Source organism: Prenolepis imparis, unplaced genomic scaffold (genome assembly GCF_030444845.1).
Source record: "Prenolepis imparis isolate NDT839.2.m4 unplaced genomic scaffold, iyPreImpa1.0 SCAF_5, whole genome shotgun sequence".
Classification (NCBI taxonomy): Eukaryota; Metazoa; Arthropoda; class Insecta; order Hymenoptera; family Formicidae; genus Prenolepis; species Prenolepis imparis.
In genome coordinates, this window is record NW_028141163.1 from 16,388,095 (window position 1) to 16,411,294 (window position 23,200).

Genomic DNA, 23,200 nt, shown 5'->3' on the forward strand with positions numbered 1-23,200 from the left:
GGTAAAGCGATATATCGCCACGCGATATTACCCTGTATTTGTATTTGCTTTGCCATTTCCCGCGGCGCAATGTGTTCTGCTTGGGCGAACCGTAACGCGAACGTATCGATGCGCAATTTCGCATCTGTCTACCTGCAGTTACTATCGGAAGTAGACGTGTAATCTATAGTACCTCGGTGTATACTTCGCGCAAAATGTAGACCGGGAAAAATGTCGGACGCGCATATATAGACACACATAATAACGACGTTACACTACTTTCTGTGGGACTGTTGCATCGCGCGAGATATTCACTTATTTGCGAGAAATTGTCGCGATCACGCTTGTTACAAAATATATAATAGGTTGCCGCGAATGAGACACGTCGTGTAAAACAATCGATAGGCGTTTACCGTAATGCATTTATACATGCTGACAATCACAATTATTGAACGTTTAATGTGACGCGAGATAATGAAAGCATTAATATGTTAATACATCAAAATATGTCATAAATGTAAGCGGCGATATAATTGAGATAAATTAATTGATGATAACGATGCCGGCAACAATGTGGGAAATTATACATATGCGATGGATCGTGAAAGAACCTAGAGTGATGTTGTTTGCAATGTAACGTTGCGAAAATATCTGCTGCGCACAACTAAGACATCTTAGCAATCTCGCGTTTCGGAACTTGATCGATATACATGCGATGCGAGTCAGCAGTTCTCCCACGATTGTAGTTCTATGAAAACAAAGTGTGCGCGCAAACTAGATCTCGATGTTCCACGGACATTGTAGTTGTTTACCAAAAAAACCCCATATAGAAAGGAATATAGAGAGCTTGCATTTTCGCGTGAACAAAGAGAAAAGCACTCGTAGGAGAGAGAGAAATCCACTCAAAATGAAATGTTTTCCTCTTCTCTTGCCGTGGAATTTCCCTTTGAAAGTAGCGTTTAGATCGATGTTACGTAGAAAGATGGAAGTGAGAGAAGATTTTGCGGAAAGAAAGAGAGAGGGGAAACAAAATAGCGACATAACGATGCGTGTAACGAAGAAAGCGTAAACGGTGACTAAATATGGCGAGAGAAGAGACAGATAGGCGAGATCGGGTGAAAGAGTAGGCGAAAGGAGAAAGAGGTGAAGAGAGAGGGAAATCAGTAACCCCCTGGATCAGGTAACCCTGGATTGCCCATTTCCAGTTTACTGCTAATTCATTCAAATTGTATTTGTTCCCAAATATACATTCTATTCTCCGAGCTACCTCGTTCTATCCGTTCCCCTATATGTATATATCTACGGGGTGTCTCGTATTCCATGCAGTTTCTTTCATGTAAGAAATAAATTCTTTTTAACATAAATATCGTATCCACATTGTTTTCAAGTTGTAAGTAGAATTTCACGAAGTAATTTTTGAGCGAAAAACATTTTGTTGAATTTTAAGCAGATCTCTTTCGACACGATTTTAATCCAAGAGAAAGTTGTATGTGTAAAAATATGTATAAACATATTTAAAGCTAAATATAGACACATGTACACTTTAATATAAAAATAATAATTTTAAATAGAAAATTGAATATCTCACAAACAGAAATAGATTACTTTAATCGTTTTTTCATATATAAAAAAAAAGAGATTGTGAACTCTGTCATGAATAAACATTAAAAAGAAAATTGTATGTATTAGGAAAAATGTAAATACTTCAAAGTTGATTCTCTTACAAAAAATTCCTATAAATATACTGCTCTCTTTTTATTATAAAAAATGCCATTGTAATTCTCATAGAATCACATTCGATATTCTCAAAAGTCTCAAAATCTTTTTGACGTTTAATTAAATTCTTGCTACGAAGAAGTCGCTTTTCTAAAACGCCACGAAATTTATGAATGAAAGAAAGCATGGAACACCCCATAGGTACAACCTTATACCAGCATGCGCGCTAGAATGGCGACGTGTGTAGCATATTACACGACGACACACGCCTTGTCCTGTAATAAATTGCTGTACCGTAGAAACAAATGTCGAATTTGCTAAGAGAATGAGGACACGGAGATGGAGAAACGATGGCAGCGAAGCTCTGTAAACCGCAAAGAAACTTTGCCGAAATTTCGAAAGTTACGAGAGTCCGTTTTCATCTATCTCGTAGAAGAGAGCTAAATATTTTACGTTGGTATCATCTGCGAGGATTCCATGTGCCGGGTGGGTGCTCTGCGATTCGCGAAAGATATATATATATAAAACGGAATTCGCCTTGGAAAATATTATTAGTCCAGAACTATGCAAATCGAGATATTAGAATATATAGGAAATTAAAAAATAAAATATGTATATATATTATTTTTTTATTATATTTTTTATAATTTTTATTTTATGTGTACATAATATTAGCACTGGATAATAGTTGCGACACGTTACAGTAACAGAATGAATTAAAAAGACAAAGAGAATATATATAATAATAAAAGTAACGCTAGACATTAATAAATAATCAGAACGCACATTCAATATTAGATTGTACGTTTCTAATTTCAGTTAAGTGCACGATTCGTTAAATTGATAATTTTAATGGTATTTTACAAGGCACAAAGTTGAGTAAATTTGTACGAAAGCAAACAGCTGACAAAAATATATCGATAACCGCGCGTGTGCGTCGTACTATTAAAAACTCTTTCGTTACAAAAATATTTGCCAAGAATTTCTGAAAAATCGCTTTCCCGTTTTGACGTCGCGTCGACAGAATTTCAGACTTACCGAATACGCCGCGCGCACGCATTCTGTTGGTGTTGACGGAACGTTCAAGTATTGGTTTAATACCGCTTACATTAACGTTACGTTTCATCACGGTAAAACATTAGCGAAGTCTTCACAAAATTAGCAAATTGCTGCCGTCACTCAACGTGTTAAAGCGTACCGCGAACGAATACGAAGCGAAACGGTGAGCAAGGTAATCTCTTGGCAGGGAAATGCTCGTGTCACGAAGACGACATGCTGAATGACGCAAGCCTCGAGAGCATTTAGCGCTATGAATATTTCGGGGAAGGCGCAGTTGTATTGCGAATGTCAAGAGACGCTTCCAACAACAACGAAGGCTCATGGTTCGCGCGTTTGATACACTGTTAGAGCCAAGTAATCGTGTTCGCCGCGCCTTACGAAGCGCAACAGCTGTTTGTCGGTGACACATGCACACATCGTCGATCAAGGACAACTTGTAAGAAATCGCGCGCCGGTGTGGACGATCTGTAGGCCCGGGATGTAAATTAGCGACCGATAAACTACGTTTGAATTTAATTTGATTCTATCATTAGCGAATAGAAAATTATGTATGTGTCAGGAGATAATAATTATATTACAACGTACGTTATATAAATAAAAAGTGCTAGATTAACGAGTGGAGAGATGTATACAAATTTTAGTCTTTTTTCTGATTTAAGATAAACGTTAGTAATTCTATAAAATTATATAAAAGAGATGCGGCATCAGCATCATGTTGCTCTCGCCTACATCAATAAATCAGATTTGTTAGCTTCGTCAATTTTAGCTCGCGCAATTCATCACGGATCGCTCGCCAATGTGCACGCGGTCTAAGATGAGCTTATCGAGACAGGCTTTCGGAGTCACAGGAGTGAGTTTGTGATTGTTGCTCGGAAACGTTAATCCCGGAAGAGCCAAGAGAGCCGCCGAGCTTACCGCTTTCTTCGCCGTTCGTCGTCGCTTCGCGATGCGGATGCGGAGTGAAATTCTGAAACGACCGCCGTCTCCTCCCGCAGGGGAGAATGTCAACAGACGACCGGCGAAAAAGGGACCGAGGGACGTCCCATTAATTTCTACCGAGATGTAACTTGAAGAGGTAAACTTTTTGACAGCGGTGCGAGCCGAGAGCTCGATGAATCGATAAATTGCGCGAAAGCTTGCGAGATTGACGTATGAAAAGTATAATTTAATCCAAGCAAGCGGAAACTTGGATGATGAGGGTATTGATAAGGGCTCGGGCTATCGATAAGTTATACAAGCGAGAGTAAATAAAAAAGGGAGAATGAAACAGAGATTTCCTTGTTTTACATAACTATCGATACAACAGTGAGATACCATTGCATTTCGATCAACATCACGTTGAAAAGTGGCGATTAAAAAATTTTCTAGAAAGGAGCAATAGTACGGACTATTTTCTTTGTCGATTCAGTGAAAAAAAATTTTAACAGATTAAAGTTTTGAATATTTCGTTATATTCCCGTATATCGTATTCGCATATTTACGCACGTTATGAGAATTTCTCTTATTATATAAAGTTGAAGCATAAACTAATCGGATAATGGCGTCCGCATTCTAGCTTTCCTTCTCCTTTACTATTTTAATATAATTTTCTATTCTACGCAACTATCTACTGCAGCACAATGCGTACGCTTCATTGCTCTCGGCCTTTGTATCGCACGAGTGATATTTATATTCGATCAACGAGTCTGTTTCGAGTAGATCCATCTAGTCCATTTCTAAAGCGTCTTAACGTCGGCGACGGAGAGGAAATCTTGCAGAATAATACACCACGCGTCGGGAAAATACCGTCAGTCCTTACAGAGCCGGTTACAAATGAAACCTTCGAAATGGAAAAATCCACGAGATCCCGAGTGCTTTCCGTATCGTCGCCGCGATCGATAGGAAGTCATCGAGATTCCGTTAGCATAACAATGCGCTCTCACTCTCTCTCTCTCTCTTTCTCTTCAGGGACAAGTACCGCCGTTTCCTTACGTATCGAATCAATCAGAAGCACGTTCGACGCCGCGAAACCGCGTGACAATCGATATTTCATCCCGATCACCGGCTCTTGCAGGACACTCAACACCATAAACTGGGAAGGGAAGAAGACTAGATTGCCAACTTTACCAACAAGCGTAACTCTACAGTGATAATAAGATTACAACACTATTTGGATCGTTCGAAGATAGGGCGAGTTTAGTATCGAAAATTTCTCCGCAATCTAATTTTTATCAATTATTATTTCATTTTGCATCTCAATAAAACTCATAGTATCCCGAAGTACATAGATTTTATTAATTCTAAAACTCTAAATAAAATAGTTATCACTTTCAAAATTCGTTCGTTTAAAATCAGGTGTGTAACAGCTTTAAATATGTAAATGATGTAAATAGAGAAAGAAAATTTATGTAAGCAAAATTATCTGTACGCGCGAAGATGGCAACCAGTCTTAATATCCACGAAAATAATTAGTAACTTTTAGATTTTGATATTTACGAGAGAGGACTTTCCCCTTGTTGTACTTTGATTAATTTTCTCGAAACTAGTTTTTCTTTCCGGAAATCTTTCTCTCTCTGCTACAAACTTATTTCGCCGGTGCAATTTCGAACGCATCCGATGCTCTGGACCGAACCTGAGAGGCATATACGATGTAACCCGGTCTTCGCGGCACTCGCGAAGAATCGTAAAGACGGTTCCACCCGTAATAATAAGACTCGGTCGAGGGTCACACGAAGGCGAAAGCTCGCAGGGCAAGGAAAGGTAGCGACGCGCGTGAACGCAGACGGGTCAGAGTGTTGCTGGGAGGAAACGAGAAGAGAGAGAGGAATAAAGGAAGAAGGGGGTGAGAGGCCTCTTACGGATTTATGGATTTCATTATTGTCGGCCCGCGGTTGGTTACGGTGGCTGACTAGGGCAGCCTCAGGCTTCTGATAGAGAGGGAGCCGAAAGGAGGGTAGGAGAAAGAGTATAGACGACACGGGCGAGGAGGGCTGTCTAAACTTAAACTTGCCGCCCGTTTGCATTTTATGAGCAAGCAGCAAGTTCCTACGAGCCCGTAGGAATCCCGACGGCGCCCAAACCGAAGCCCATACATTCATCCCCGCCGAGCTCGCTCCCTCTCGCATTTTCCCACCTACCTCCGAGACCGCCGACATACTCCCGCCGCCAGCTACCGGGAACCCGGCAACCCGGTCAGACCGCCCATTACACCCGGGCGTGTAACCCGAATTACTACCTCTGTCTCTTCGGCTGCACCTCCTCCGCCTAACTGTATCGCGCTGTAATGACACCGACGGATCTTAAGGGTTTTACGAAGGGTTACCTTGGCAGCGCATCTTTCTCTCTGCCCCTCTCCCTCTTACACAAAGATACACATATACATACACAAGGTACGCGAGTCCTCCCAAAGCGCGACTTTCAGAATTGTCGGAGCGACATAATGCAAAATTATTTCATTTTATATTTCTTTTTCTCTCTCATTTAGAATATAATATTTACATATATTACATATATAATATTTATATATATTATATTGTGCATGCAAGATTAATTTTAGAATTCTACGAATTTCACGTGGACTAGATGCATCTAGTATGCATTCATTAACAGTTTATATTCATTTCTCTTTATATAAGATTGATAATCTAATATATAAAATCGTTTTAGAATCAAGGATATAAAAAATTGGAAAATTGCATGATTTATTGCTGTTATTTCAAGTTGTAAGAAATTTTCCCCCATCGCTAGATTCGTGACGTCTTTTCTCTCTTCCTCCATCGCAATTATCTTATAACACGGTTGCTGCTAATTAAAGTGTTGATGAATTTCAAAATAATAATTTTTAATAAGAAATTAAAAAGAGAGCAAAAAGAAAAAAATTTAATTCAAATAAATAATCTGTGTTAATTGAATCGATATTGTGATATATTATTTAAACTAATTATATTAACTCGTGTTTTACTATAGATATATCTTAGATCGGTATATCATTATCATTCTAATTAAATTTAATAACAATCTAGAAAATTTGCAAGAAGCTATGCCACGAATTTATAATTTCTCTTTTATGCACATTAATCCCGCACAGACTATCATCAGAGATATCAAACTGAAGAGACTTTCGTGAGAGGGAGAAAAGAGAGAGGAAGAGGCAGAATTCCATTATACAAATCCAACGAAAGCACGTGAAGATCTTTCTCTTTCTCTCTCTCGCACAAAATCCGAGAAATAATTTATATCCGGACACGTGAAACATCTCGCGCGATCGCACGAAGACTTCTCCGCCTTAAGCTAAGAGGTAGTAGTCTACTTTGCGCGACAATAATACGCGAGTAAGATTGAGCAGGGCATAGGTGCCGGAATATGCGGAGAAGGTAAAGCCAGAGTGCACTGTTCAATAATTCAGCATGCAATAGCTCCAGCCCCTCTCTCTCTCTCTCTCTCTCTCTGTCTGTCTCTTTCTGTCTTTCTCTCTCTCTCGCGACTCGGAGTGACGCGTTCATCTGTCGTTCGCGACTGCGTACGTCCGTATGTTTGAAAACACGTGAAAAGAAGCGTATTACATATACCTGTAATGCGAAATATAACGGGTGGCCTGCACGAACTTTTAAGGACGATTTTAAAATTTTACCCAAATATCATTTGTACCTTGTTAAAAGCCTCGCAAAACGCTCCTATTTAAACGAGGGGCAAATGCGCATCGTAGATAACAAAGGATTACAAGAACAAGTAAGAATGCCTCTTTACGTAGACCGTTCATACTGCTTAAACTAATCCGAAACACGATATCACGGATTAATGCGCGCTCCAACTTTTGATTTACGAACTCTATAATCTCTATAATAACGCCCGTGTGTGTAAAGTAACATTCAATATATATATTGGGTTGGGAAAAAATTACGTCTCTGTTAAGACATAGTTTCTTAAAAAAATTAAAAAATTATAATTCAAATTAAAGCGATTAAAATTACATAATTAACGAAATGACGTTACATCGCGTAAAAAGGATTTGCAAGCTTCGGCATAATACATATTCGCGAATGCACGCGATTACGCGTGTACGATGTCCCTCAAGTTGAGTTCGATAAGCGCGTAACGTACAACGACACGACGGCGACGCCGACGTCGAGACGCGCGACGTTTTGCATTCGTATCTGTCAAACCGTTAGCCGCGGAGAAGAGAGGCGGTATTCGGCGATATTTTGTCGTCGACATCATACCGTCTCGAGCGTGTCACATAAATAACCCGCTGGTCCGACCGAGACGGCCCCGATTCGCGGTGCTCACGTACCTGAAACAAAGAAGAGGAGGAAATCCAAGAGACTGACTCTCCTCCCCCTGAGATAATACGACAGCGCGGTCTATAAGTAACGCGACTAGCCGAGCGGATCAAGGGATGTGGACGAATCGTAAAATTTATGCATCCGCGATAATAATCGAACGCCCGCACGATAGGTACGAAGAGGGATCTCTCTTCCTCAATTAAGCTATCCAACTATGGATGACGCAGGAAAATATAACTAGATTCTAATTTCAGAATCTGAAATCTAAAGCCAATTTTTTTTTCAGATAATACTAAAATAAACAGAGAATTTAATTATATCATTTTACAATTTCGTAATCTCCTAATTAAATTATCAATCTTCTACATATGCATAATTAACAGAGAGTGATTTTTATTTGAAATCTAAAGCCAAATTTTTTCGGATAATATTAAAATAAATGATGAATTTTATTATATAATTTTACAATTTCGTAATCTTCTAATTAAATTATCACCAGTAATCAACCATCTGCATACATTGACAGATAACAGTGATTTTTTATTAATTATAGATTCGTCGCATCTAAAATCTGAAGCTAAATTTTTTCGGATAATATTAAAATGAATGATGAATTTAATTATATCGCAATTTTGTAATCTTCTAGTTAAATTAACTACCACTAAAGCGATTCTTTACTACACCGCGATAAGCTTCGACGAGAAGGCTGAAATACGTTTGACCCATATTTCGAAGGTGCGCGATTTCATAATTGCCGTGGAAAAACTTGGCGGCGAGAGAAACGGCATTCTTTTTAATACAAATCGCCGACCGAGAACGTTCCTTCTCTAACTCGACGCGTCGGTTTCGATCGTCGAATCGAGAGCCTCGAGAGAACTTTAACGGGCAAATCCATTCGTACTCGTGCCACACATAAATAAGAAAGTTGCGGGAGTTAAAACTCGAAAGAAACGAGTGGGGCCCGCCATCTCCTCCCCGGCCAGGATTTATCACCTCGACGTTATTCGCGAAGAAGGGTGGCGGACGGGCGGCGTCGCGTTTTTCCCTCTCCTGCCCTCGTTTCTGTTTATTACCGGCCTGTCATGCGAGCTGCCGCGCTCGATTCCGAGTTAAATACGCTGATTTACAAAACCAATAACGCCTGGAACTGACGAGATTTGAATTTTTCACGATGGCGTTTAAATTCGTGCCAAGAAGGAAAGGCTCGAAGCTCGATTTTACTTTCGCGCAGAGTATCGCAAATATATATATATGTTTGACATAATTTGCACAATCGTTTCTCTCGCCGTTAATAATTTCGTTCTGCATTCTCCAACTTTTTCTCATTGTGCTTTACGTCTTTTTCTTTTTGAATCATAATGTTACAAGCATATTACATATGCAACATGTGGAACGATATGCGCGATAGAAACTCCTCAGAATGAATTTTTTACATGTTACTGTGTGACGCTGCAGGGATCAATGCAAATCGAAACATACGCCGCAATGTTAACATGAAAATTCCCGATGAAAGCAATGGAAGGTATCGCGTGACTGCGAAGCGGCTAATTAAAATTCTAAATCCAGATCGCGATTTTATTTCCCCCGCATTTCCATACGCCGATTTATAAATGGAATTGCAGATTCATCTCGATATAACGCGCGGCATCGATCGCCAACATCGGCGATGTCATGTCCCAATACGAGACTGAATTCCGCATATATACCCACTCTCGCAACAAAAGTACGACGTATCCGACGTGCGCGCGATCGATCGCGCAGATTATGAAATCGGGACATTATACGAGAGGATATGTATGTATGTCCCCCATTTTAAACTCAAATATTTGGTAATGAATATCGCGGTGTACGACGCCGCGATGAACGGACGCGGGATAAGCACGGAGGCGAGCTTTAATACTCCTGATTGGAAATCTCCGAGACCTGAATAGCCGTGATATGCTCGTCAGCGATCCCGTCTCTCTCTCTCTCCGATATGAGATCGTCGACCCACAGTTCCACGATTCACGCTTTTGCGAGCATGAACACCGGGTATTAGCCGCAGAAAATCCATCGCGGAATTTCGCGAAGTATAAGTACAAGCGCATTTTCGTTTCTTCTTCCAGTTCCGCTCTCTTCTGAATTTTTCCTCGTCTTTTTTCTCCTCTTTTTTTTCCGCACAGCAATCGAGAGATGATATCGCCGCCGCGATATCGATCGTCGCATATATATATACACGCGGCGGACAAGAGTATCGTTCCAACAGTTTCCACTTTAATAGAAAGTAACGAGACAAGGAGCGTAAGAATGTTTGTAGATTAAATGTAAATTGACCCCTTCCGACCCCCTTTCACGCCATTGTAACGTTGCACCGTTCTCTCATTTGCTCTCCAAGGTGCCGCCCACGGTGTGCGCACGATGGTAAGATTTTAAGTTAATTTTTCAGGAGCATGCGGATAATTCAACGGTGAAAGGTCTCGTTTTATATCGCCCTGGAAAAAAGAAACCTTCATTTCCGTCTTACAACGGTCGCTTAATGAAATCGCCCGTGCTCGCGCAGCTTCATTGTTTCGCTACAAAGAACTTGGTCTATTTTAATATGGCTCTTGGTGCGGAGAGATGAGTCAAATTATGAAACATTAGTAAAAGATTAAAAATTATAGGAACATTAGCCTAAAAAAACTCGTTTAAGAGAATCTTGTAACATATTATATTTATATACTATACAATATTATTAATATATTAATATATATATAGTATATAATGCAGTTATATATAGTATATACTATATAATATTATATATAATATATATATGTTACAAAATTATCTAGTATATTAAATCTTTTATGGTGAAATTAATATATAATAAATCGTATGGTATTTAGCGTTTATTTTTATACAGCGCGCTATGTATAGTTTGTTAACATGTGTGATGGCCTTGTCGGGCGATGACTCGAGCAAATACATCACGCATTCTTTCGCATTACTCCGCTAAACGTGATCGCGACAAGTACTAGGAGATACCTAACGAGACTATTTCTATGATTATTCCAGGTGCGGCGAATGGCACGTGAATTTGATCGCACGATTCGATGAGTGCTGAGCGGAGCTTTGTGATCGTCGGTATGTAATTCGATTGATCTCCGGCAGTGTCCACCATAAGAATTAAGTGGGAAAAAAAAATTCACGTCATGTGCGTCGGTGTTTGAAATGCCGTGTAAAGTGCTACGTGACCGTCGTATTCTAACTGATAGTGCGCACGCAATCGTAATTAACCGTGTTTTCGCGAGTGAGTGTCATGTGAGTGTCATTAAGGATGAACCGCAGAGAGGAGCAGGAGATCAACATTGTATACCACAATTCCACATCGCGGTGAGTGTTAAATTATCTTTTATTTTAATCTCGAGGTAATGAATTTTTGTAACGAAATTATATAGATAGAATAGAAGAACGGATGTAGTAGAATACTTTGTATTTGTTCACGTTATATAAAATGCTTGTCTGCCATTTTTATAATGTATTTCTATATAATTATATTATTGTATTAAAGAAAGAAAGATTGAGAATTTTTAAGTTAATACAAATGTTAGAATACATAGATTTATTGCCTCGAAATTAACGAGTTAAGACAAATTAGTATATAAATATTTACTCTCCAGAAATATATATAACTATTCGCTTTATTATTTGTACAAAAATTTATTAAAGCGAAAATTTCGATCTAAAGAAATTTTTTTGGGATCTGACTGTTATTGAACTATTTTTTCTCAATGCAAGATACTGTAAGGAATGTAATAGAGTAATTTTTATTTCTGACAAATCTAATTTCTTTGTAGAAAGTAGAAATTGATGTATCAGTCTCAAAAACTCTTAATTAATTTTCTTTTAATACAATTATCAAAAAGAAGATAGAAAGAGCATAATTTAAGAAAATTTCCAACTTTCAAGTATCAATAGTGCTGTATTTACCTATCAATTTACATATTAATTAATATGACAACATTTAAAATAAAAAGTCAGATATACAAACTTTTTATATACATGTATTCTGACATTTACAATCCCATCTCATTTTTAATATTCGTTCGCAATATCGTTTCTCAATACATCATTCAAAAAAATCAAATGTCACATATTTCTACCTTTTAACCTTCGTATAACAGTTCGAGCCGAGATTCAAGATAAAACAAATCGTACAGTCGTAGACATAGGGAACGTAGACAAAAGAAGCGTACGAATCTGTCGAATCATTTAGCAGAGTGATCGAAAGCGACGCCCGGCTCGTCTCGGCGCGACGTATTCTCTCGCCGAACAATCAAGTCTCAAAGCGAAGGGTCTCGACCTTCGACATGGACTCTGCTCTCTTAATTCCTTCCCAATTGCGCACGATCAAACGATCGTTGTACGCACGAAGAAGCCGCTCGGGTTCAGGTCGCGCTCGGACGATTCGGATACTTGGGACGATTCCGAAACGTGCCGCGAATATTTGGCCGCCGAGACGTGTCGTACTGAAAATACTTGGACAGCCCCGAAGAACTCGATCGCCTTTCGTTCGATAAAACACTTATCTCTGCTGTGATCATCTGTAGTCTGCGACCGTTGGCCGTAAATATCACGATCCCTTCGCGATTATAAAAAAAATTCACCCGATAACCCTTGTTCGATTATATCGAAGGAAAAATTAAATTAGCTTTTTTATTATCAAGAGAATTAATATAAGAACAATAAAGTTAATTTTTAAAAAAGTTTTATATGATTGTAGTATTTTTTACTCATAATGTTTTCGATTTCCTACAAAATTTTTATCTAAATATCTACAAATTGTTTGTTAAAAATTAGGCGATTCTCAGTACTCTTTTGACGTCTGTTGAAAACAGAATATCATTGAAGATATTGAGTAGATCAAGGCCGAACTCACTCGCGCTTTTCATTCCGTTAATTACCGGCTTATCGAATCGATATCGAGAGCGTAGGGCGAAAAAAAAGGCTGCGTTGCAGCCGAGAGCTCGACGCTACTTTCGATAATTTTTCCCTATTTTTTATTCGTCGTGCCTATCGATAGAGATCGCCGTGGCACAAAATCGATAAAGATCACGGATCCAGATGGGGGTCGGAAAACGGAATAGACGCAGCGACGCGCACCCTCTGTTTATTTCTTTCTTTCTTTCTTTTTTTTTTTTTTTATTTCTTTCGCGTAGTTCACGATAGAACGAGCAGCAAACAAATGGCCGAGTACGAGTCTCAGGCAAAATTGGCAAGCGAATACCTTGCAACGAATGCAGATTTCGCGAGCCATTCGTCAATCGAGACCTGCCGTGGTCCTGGCCGCAGGAGGGACACTTTAATCGACAATCATTTACTATCCGGCTGTGCCTTCATCCCGCTTCGTTTATTCTCCTCTCTCTTCGTCCTCTCGGGCGTTCGGCTATCCCTCTGATTCTGTTTCTCTTTTTTCCTCCATTCGTTCGCTTTCCGCTTAACCCGCTCTTTCAACGATAAAGGGCGCCGCGATTAAAACACCATCTGTTGATATTCCACCGTCGCTGCCCTTTCGCGCGCTCTCTCTCTCGTCCCACCAGATTCAAATTCGATACAAGCTCTATACGAAAAAAAAGAAACTTTGTCCTTTTCACGGACATAATGCGTCGCGCAATCATTTGCCCGGAGAGACAGAAAAAAAAGCAGGAAAGATTAATCTGCGAAGATCAACATTCATCTCGCAAACTGAACTCTTTAATCAGATGCAGCGTGACACAAAGTTACGCAACCCTTCAGTCTTACATAAATTTACAAAACATGTCTAATCGCAATTTTTCTTCGCGATTCCTGGCAGAGATACATACCGAAAGCTTTCCAAACCGATTCACCCTGATCGGGACACGTTTCGCCTATAATTTCGACGTGCCCTCGAAATCACGGAAGTTCCGACGCGTTGTACTTTCGCGAAGGACGGTACCCGGGTGGATAAAGTTAATTCGCGAGAGAGAGAGGATAGAGGCTGTCGGAGATGCGGCGCGTTTCGATTTGCGATCAGTTCGTTACTCCGGAACGGACGGGTGCAGTAACTGCAATCGAGCGCGGCGGAGGGGAAAGAGGGAGGCATCGGGGATGACGATGAGAGCCATCCGCGTAATTTTGTTTGCTCTCGTCGGCCCTTTGTTCGCACCCGCGCCGCGTCTCGCTTTTCGTTGCATCGATTCCGAGGATCGATACCCCGAACCGGCAGCGGGAGAATGAGCACGTATAGCACGATCTATTAAAGCTCGCGCTGTATTATACGGAGAGTTGCGAAGAAAAAACCGGGGGAGAGAGAGAGAGAGAGAGAGAGAGAGATTTAATTCAATACCGGGCGTGTGCGCGTAACCATGGCTCAAAAATTGTGTCGTCGAAGAATAGTTCGTTATCCGGTCGCCGCGCCGAGGAAAACGTTCGACGAGTCGTTGATATGACTTTTTGTTTGCCCGTCCCTCGATCTATCATTTGCTTTATATAGCTCCCTCCCAGCGATGGAGGAGAAGAGAACGAATCGGTTGATCTCGATAAAGGGAAGTTCGAATTAGAACATGGTTGCGTAGGCTGCCAATCATTAATATACCTTGCAGGTAGATATGATATTATCTCGTGAAATCGATTTTACATTTATAATTTTTAGATATTTACAAATTGGCTTCTAGTAGAATTAAAATAAATATTTAATTATTAATATATAAGTTTTCGAAAAATGTGATAAAATTTCTTATCGTTTTTTAAGTCTTCATCATAAAATATATCCATAATTTTATATATATGTACAAATATATATAATATAAAACTATATAAAATATAGAAAAAAAATATAAAATTGCGTCAGAGAAGAATATGAACGCACGAAGGAACTAATCCCGCGATAAGCTCGCGGGTACGATGGGTAAAATTTCGGGGAAGAGGGACATTTCGACGTAATCGGTTCGTCCACTCGCCGGATGGTCCGTTCGTTCCGATTTACGATTGATACCGGCGTCGATCAACTCGCGCAAAGCAATACCCGGGGCCTAGGCGTCTCTTTCCCACGTTCGCGAATCGCGCCCAGCAGGCGGAAGCGTGGACGGCGGAGAGCGAGTTAATTTGTTCACGGTAATAGTACATATTCGGGTAACGTATACCGGGGCAAATGAACTCCATACCGCGACGCTACGCCGAAAGATAAATGTGCCGACGGGGAGAAGCTTGTCATTCGATAACAAATGTCAGTCGCGGAGCCGCCCGTCCCGCGTATTTATCGCAACGAATGGTTGCAGGTGCGCGTCATTTTTTCCCCCCAGGCAAAACCTACTACTACCGGCCCCATTTTCAAAAATATATAGTACCGTAAAAGTCTCGGGAATGCCGCATTATTCTCTGGGATTTATATAAAGGGAATGTCAAATAACGCGAGAAGGAATAAAAGTTAATTGTTTTACACCTCTTTTTTCCCAATCGTTTACGAATCGATCGACTCAAGCGTGCGGAGAGGAGGGGAACAACAAGCGGATAATTAGATAACGCGGATATCGCACCGAGAAGAAAATGCGATACGCGCGGCGCTTCGGCGTTTTTCGCGCCGTCGATCAGCCTCCGAGAGAGAAACTCATCGCGAAGAAGCCGCACGGATAATAACGTCCTCCCGGGAGACCAACCAGTAATAACCGAGTGGCGGCTGGAGATTGGGGGGTTGGTTCGAGGAGTCGAATTAGAGGAAACGGGGAAAAGGAGAGAGAGAGAGAGAGAGAGAGAGAGGGCTGCTTTGCGCGCGAAGGAGTCTCTCAAGTGGAAAGCGGAGTCTTCCGACGATGGCCCGTCCCACCTCTTTACCCCTTTTCCCGCGGCCGCAAACGAGGAAGGAAGGAAGAGAGAAGCGAGGAATAACATTCATTATTCTCCGGGGCTTTCGGTAATTCGTGATCGGGGGCTGCAGAATCCCCCGGTTCTTAGACCTCCGCCCTAAATTACCGAACGGCGTTACATGCAGGGACTTAAGGGTCTGCGTTTTTTCTCTAATGTAATTTTAACGACTTAAATTTCGAGTGGCTGCGAGAGAGAAATAGGTTCGCCGTGATCTGAGAAAAGAAACCGAGAGGGAAGGGGCGAGAGAGAAAAGAAGGGGGTAGGAAGGAAAGCCTACGGAATGTCGGAAAATCGAAAAGCGAAGAGAAAGAGCTTTATCCGAGAAACTTGGACGCCATCGCCGAAGGACTCCTGCGCATCCTGATAGAACGAATAAGTTCCGTTGCTTGCGGCGCAGCAACCGCATATTGCCCCTGAAAACTACCACTCCACTGGCACGTTTTTAATAACGCCCTTACGTGACCCTGCCTCTCGCGCTCTTATCGCTCTCTTCGACCTCTCCCCCTCCGATATATCTCGTCTTATCAATTCCATCCTGCGTTTTACATATTTCTTTGCCTATTCGATGAAATCGCCCGTGACCATTGTTATTATACATATATTGAAAAATACAAATATATGGCTTATATATTCTATACAATATTTAAATTAATAAAATTATATTATCCCAAAGATATAAAAACATATTTAATAAAATCTGGTAAATTAGATAAGAAAAAGAACATATGTCAGACACAGAAAAGACAGAGTCTTAAGACAACTAATAAGGAGAGAAGCCTTTCTGGCTTGTTAATAAAGTCAGATTCGGCCTCACCGTCCGTCGTTTCGGTAAAGCTTCCCGGAATATATATTTCATGCACTTTGTGCATTCTCTCCGCAAATGCGTTTTAAAGCGAGCGCATTCTCGTGCGACTGTGTCGCTGAATCATCCGTTCCAATCGCGCGTTCGGTTATATCGCGGTCGCGCCTTAACCGCGTTATTCTCGTTCGCCTCGAAACAAGAGAGAAAAAGAGAGAGAGAGAGAGAGAGAGTAAAATCGTCGGCGTAAAAATCCAACGACGGCGCGTCTAAATCCGCGCCGGGAGATTACGATTAGATTACCGTAACTTTTGGCCTCTTTATCGCGCGGCGTATCGCGAAAATTCGGCGGGGCTCCGCGAGAAAACGGACGATAATTCGCGAGAACGCACGCGCCGCATAAAATCGCGCTCCCGTAATAATAACACGCGAGCCAAAGTGTATATCGGTGCGGCAGTCGAGCGAGGGGAAAGGGAGGTTTATGTACCCGTATACACAAAGTTTATTTCGCCCGAGCTTTCCCCTATGTAACCTTCCCTCTCCTGCCATCCCTTCCATCCCCATCGTCATCCCCGCGTTGCTCCGCATTTTTAATTAAAAATCTGAAAAAGCCTGCGTGACAAAACGACGCGGTCGGAAAATAAGCGGATATCAAAGAAGGGTCCGCGCGTTTCCTTTTTGATGCCGAGCACGCAGTGTCATATTGCAGCGAAACGCTGCAGGCCATTGCTCCTCGCTATTGTTCCCTTATAGTCTGCGAATTCTCGCTGGGCGAGAAAGAGGTTTGTGTTTGTCTCGTCGCTCGCGAAGGAGGCAGAGGTGATGTTTTTCGATTCTCCAATTAATAAGTAGCCCGCGACACATGTGTGCGTAATGTTTCGAGGTTAATACAAGTTTTCGTTGTGTTCGTTTCGAAAATATAGTTCAAAACTTCTTTTAAATTTTCTCTAATCCATATCTACTAATTTTTTGATTAATGTTAAAAATTTACGGCAATTAATTATACATGCACCAGCTCTCTATATTAGAATATTAATTATCAAATAAGAGAAACAATTTCGCTTGAAAAAGATTAAAAATTTTATACTAAATTTTGTAAAAATTGATTATAGATGAATCAAGGGGCTGCAAACTACTTATTTCTTACCTAATAGCGGTATAAAATCAAAGCTTATCTTTATATCTGTTACAAGTTACGATTAAGTTATGTGATCCTGAAAGAAGCACAGATACTCAGTTTTATTGCACATTTAACAGATTATTTAACGCACTCTTAATGGATAACACATATATCTTATCACATATATTATCTGATGACCTAACGTCCGTTCCTAGAATGATAATCCAACTTGCTTATTGAATTATCTTGATTGCTAAAAGGTAATATTGTGATATCGATAAATACGCTATCAATTTTTAATGCTTAAGTATCACAAGTACAATTTCCAAATATCATCAAACTTTAAAATATTTTTGAAAAATATATTTGTTAAATAGCAAATTTTTTTCCAAATTTAACGGAACTAATTAATAACATTTGCTGTACAATAAATAACGCTATAACGAAATGACAATACAGGCGCCTTATCCAGTCTGCCGACTTTTTAATGCGCGAAAAATGCACATGAAATATCTTTTTAATAGTTCGACCCTCGTATATTCGAGCCACGATGGCTCGTTCCATATTTGTGTGTGTACATGTGACCCTCCTCCCCCATCCCCCTCCTCTTTACACTTGGCCTCTCCGTTTTTCCCTTCTCACGACACTATCTCCACGAAACTCGTAAAAGACCCATTCGTTTGACTTACGTCGCAGCTCGTTTGTTATTACAGCGCTCGTTACAGAGTCAATTCTGGCACTCGTATTCGCGTGCACGAATCTTTATGATCATGCCGGTAAAATACACGACCGAGAAGGACAGGACGGATCGGAGAGAAAGAGATTGACAGCATCTTATTGTTAGAGGATCGTATAGTGACGCTGTCCAGCCATCGCGTAAAGGATTTTATTCGAAGGCATATTCGAGCGGATATATATTTGTTGTACCGTCACACACGGACGCTTGCGTAACGTCTCCTCGTTTGCAGCTACGTGGAAAATTAGCTTCGTCTTGGCCGACCTCGGTTTTACGATTCTTGACAGATTTTTACGTCGCGGACGACATGGCTGTCGCTTTAAGGAGCACGAAGCGAAACACGGGCTATTACCTGTCGTAATGTGACAATGTTACGTAGTAGCGTGATTAATACGATGTGAAATATCTATAAAAGTGTATTGATAATATTAGCAAGATGAATATTATCCGCATATTAATTTGCGATCGCCGAGACTTTGAAACACTCTCAATTTCTCCGCCTTATAATCACTGAAAGTATCAGTGTGCTAAAGAAAACGAAAGGGATTTTTAAAAAACGGTCGAGCGAGCACGCGGGGGATTTAAAAGGCTTTCGCATCGCTGTAAAAAAATAGAGCTTAAAAAACGAACTCTCTCCGAGACTCCGAGGTGGAGTGAACCACCTGAGCGAGTCTCCGGGAAAAGAGCGCTTCGCCGGTAGTTCTGTGAACGAAGAGCGAAGATATTTCCTGTATGACATAATATCCATTATGGCCCGTACAATGGAGCGAACGCGACGCTTAATATACCGGGGAATGCGCGTTACAATTACCATTGTACGCTAGAAAGTAATTAGTTCACTGTACCAATAAATCGTTTTCCTCGCCGCCGACATACGTCCTACATAATAATAATTAATGAACGCGACAATGGGCTGATCCTATACCCACACATGTGTCGTTGGAATTTATATTATTTCATTGACGACAATAAATCACCGGCGTGCACAAATGGAAATCGAAAATGACGCACGTAAGTCAATAAAATACAAATCTGGTTATATACTGCAAAAAAAAATTTCTTCATTAGGAACATACAGTTAGGCGATGAATTTATTGTACAATGTAATTAAAAGGCAAGTTTTTTGTTTCGCTCAAGATTTTTAAAATTTTACAAGTTACTTAAAAATAGCTTTTCATACAATTATTATTAATCTTTCTTCTAGTTTCCCAATTTTAGCTCTCTAATAATTGGTAGATTTAACGAGAAGCATAAAAAAACTTAAATTTATGAGCAATTAGCAGTTTAAAAATTTATCAAGCTCGACGAAGGCTAAAAATTATTACGCGAACATCGCTGCTCGGAAAATTAAGACTCCCAAGTGAATTTTTTTAATAGACCTCACCGACGACTGATTTCTCATCCTAATTTTCGGCGACAAACTCGCGAAACAGACGGCACACAAACGTTCCCGGGGAAGCTCTGAAAGATTTCAGGCGGAAGGGAGCAAAGAAGCGAAAGAGAAACGGTGAAAGGGAGGAACGACAAGGTTGAGCGAGAAGAAGGAAAAAGTCGAGGACCGAGGACGACACATTGACGAGACTCGAGGAGATAGTTTTCCTTTGTCGCGACTCTCGCCACACACACTCGAGAGAACCCTCTTGCGGCCGGAAATAAATTACCACTCGAAAATCTCCGAAAGCCTTTTACCTCGATCTCGCGCGGGGCTACGAGATCGAGTAGAGTCGCGCGGAACAATTTTATTGTATTTCTAAGCTGGGTACGCGCCGGATGTGGACCGAAAGAGGGAACAGAGCGCGGGACACCGCCGACTAAGAATTCGAGTGCGCTGACGATATAAACTTGTGTCGAAGGGAACGTACGAAGAAAAGGCGGTGCTAATACGATCGTTCCGGTCGCGGCCGATGACGCGTTCTAGAGAAAACAAGCGGAAAATAGCGCAGGACGAGCGCGGAACGGAAGAGAGCAGAGAGCCGTTAGCTCTTTAAGAACTGGTAACCTCTCGAAAAGACAATAATGTTTCTTCCAAAAAAAAGTAAAAATTTCTTGATACAATTTTTTCAGCTTTGTCTCATTTTTATTTCTAATAAAATTGTTATCGATCGCAATAAATAAAAATAGAGTCAGGAGGCCATTGTTTTCAACATGCTGATATATCCGCACTATTGGAGTATTTTTATTTTTTTCTCTTACAATTTTCTTGTTTTATTTCATATTTTCTCGCGTTCTCCATTTTCACATTCAAATGGCAAAAAGCCTTCATAGTAATTTGACATCTATAGCAAGTGACGTTTCTATCGCTTTTAACTCTGCGTTATTGCCTCATGCGGCGATGCAACTTGCATCGGAGATTTCCGATGGTTTGAGTTTTTATCAAACTTTATTTTCGTATATATCGCGGAAAAAAGAGTCCGAAAGGTAGAAATAGCGATTCCCGTAAACCCCCTACTCGCTGGACACGTCGCGCGCTATAAACGTAACTCGTCGACGAAACAGCGAACCTAATACGATTGCGACAAACCGGGGCGCGATCGATGGCAAGCGGATAGAAAGAACGGATGAAGGAAAGCTACTGGAAGCGAGTTGGCGGAATGGAAGAGGAGGGGAGAGAAGAGGCCAGAAAAAAAGGAAGGAGTAAAATTGCACGTCGTGCGACGCAGGAAAGGGAGATCCAGCCGCGTTTCCATTACTTCATTTCCGAGGCTGAAAGCCGCAGGACAATGGGGCGCCCTCGAAAGGTTGACACGACCGAGAGCCACGGGATGTCCCCGATATCGTACCCGAATGCCGACGGTAAAAAGGAGACGAGTCGATCGAGGGACGGCGAAAATTACTCGACCCCCGCAAGTAATTCCGATCGATCGATTATCATTAATCCGCTCGGTCTTGCATTATCCTCCGGCGCCTGAATAGAACTCTACGCGAGGCTCTCAAATCCGTTTAAACTATTAGTCGAAGAAAGCATGGAGAACGCGTAAGAAGCGTTTGGGTAAAGCTAAACACAATCCACGCTGTTTTTAATTCCCTTCTGCCCCCCTTTTTTTTTAATTAATAGTTAGAATTTCATAAAGCTGGATAAAACTGAAATTAAAACACTTTATCAAGCAGTGGTTAACTTCGTTATGACGGACAACCCGCCGTTCGTATCCTTCTTCATTTCTTACTTTAATCTTCTTGCGGAAATTTTGCTGATTTTTCATATACACGCATTCATACAGTTGTAAAATTTTCTTCAATTATCCCAAATTTTAATTTTATTAGTACAAATTTCGAAATAAAATTCACCGAAATATACTTCAAGAGCTGCAGACTCGTCTGTTCACAATACACACCGAATATTCATGGAGCTTATTTACAAAGGTTTCGAATTTGTCAATATACGCGACACAAATAGAAATACATTAAATGCAACGTGTATAAAATTCACACAATACAACAAATTACAACGCGCATTTTCGTCGTGCCCGGGCGTAATGGAGAATCGAAAAATCGTTTACCACTCCGACGAGAAATGTTTTCCACGCGACATGCGTCATTACGGCGTTTTATTATGCATTTATTTCCCGGCGCGAACTCGTTCGTGCTCTAGAATTACCATGTCATAGGTATGCGGCAATTTTGCGTATACGATGGTATCTTCACATTCGATCGCAGTTAACTCGCAAAGTGTTTATCTCATACGTAACTGCAGAAACGCGAGCTAAAGTTGACCAGGATAATGGGCGCGCATTATAAACAATGAACAAATGCTTCATCGCTTCGTAATTAGCGTTGCTGACGTACGGCTCTTCTATTATGTTAGATTGATCAGTTTAGCAGATTGATTCATGACACCTATAACACGATTTTAATTGCAAATCGGTAAACATTTTCTCTGTCCTATTATATGTATAACAGGCATTTCTATTTACCGTATTGATAGGAATGAGGAGAAAATCCTTCTTTGATTCGATAAAAAAAAACGCGAATTTTTACATCCAAAGGATATATCTATATATCATAACTCGAGTTCGCTGAAATACCATTACGAGAAATTTATATTACGAATTTTTGGCGTCTTCCGGCGTTTTTCCCCCCCCCCTTTTTTCTTTAACATCAGTATCGCTGTTATCGCGCACATATAACCCGAAAATAAAACGTAATGTAACTCGGACACGCGAAATAACCGGCAATAAAAATGCATCGGAATGTCATCGCTAATATTAGCTGTCGCCCGACGCGATTTTTATTACTTACGACTTTGGAGGAAAATCGAGTTCCGCGATCCTTAAGAGATTCGGCGATGCCCCGGCGTAAAAAGGACGAAGCCATCCTTGCACCGGGAACGGTATATCATCCCGGAAGTGAAAAATGTTCCGCTTCTATCCAATTCTTTCCCTACTTCGCAGCTCGCGATAAGAGTATTACCCGATGATATATCGCGGCGCGTGTTTACGAGGATATTAAAATTGTTTAATAAAGGGCGAATAACGTATGGACGACAATTAATCGTATATCAACAAGTAATAGCAGCAACCCTGAACGCACCGTGAATCTGGATGCATAATTTTGTTTATTTAGCGTCACGCGAACGTAACTCGGCACGATATTGTGCGTTATTTGCTAGATAGTATATACCGTTGCAATATATATCACACAGCGGAAAACTTTGCGCTGATATTTCAATCTTTTAGCAAAAACGGCATAAA

At 40.7% G+C, this 23,200-nt stretch overlaps 1 protein-coding gene and 1 long non-coding RNA gene across 16 annotated transcripts in view; one reads left to right on the plus strand and one right to left on the minus strand.

Moving 5' to 3' along the window:
- LOC145936221 (protein muscleblind) overlaps nucleotides 1-23,200 on the minus strand; it is a 382,974-nt gene that overhangs the window by 207,433 nt on the left and 152,341 nt on the right. The window lies entirely within an intron of this gene.
- The window catches only part of LOC145936227 (uncharacterized), a 274,129-nt gene that overhangs the window by 62,711 nt on the left and 188,218 nt on the right, over nucleotides 1-23,200 (plus strand). For all 3 annotated transcript variants that reach the window (XR_014425348.1, XR_014425349.1, XR_014425350.1), the window contains exon 4: nucleotides 11,049-11,366. This is a non-coding gene — a long non-coding RNA (uncharacterized LOC145936227). The remainder of the gene's footprint in view (nucleotides 1-11,048; nucleotides 11,367-23,200) is intronic.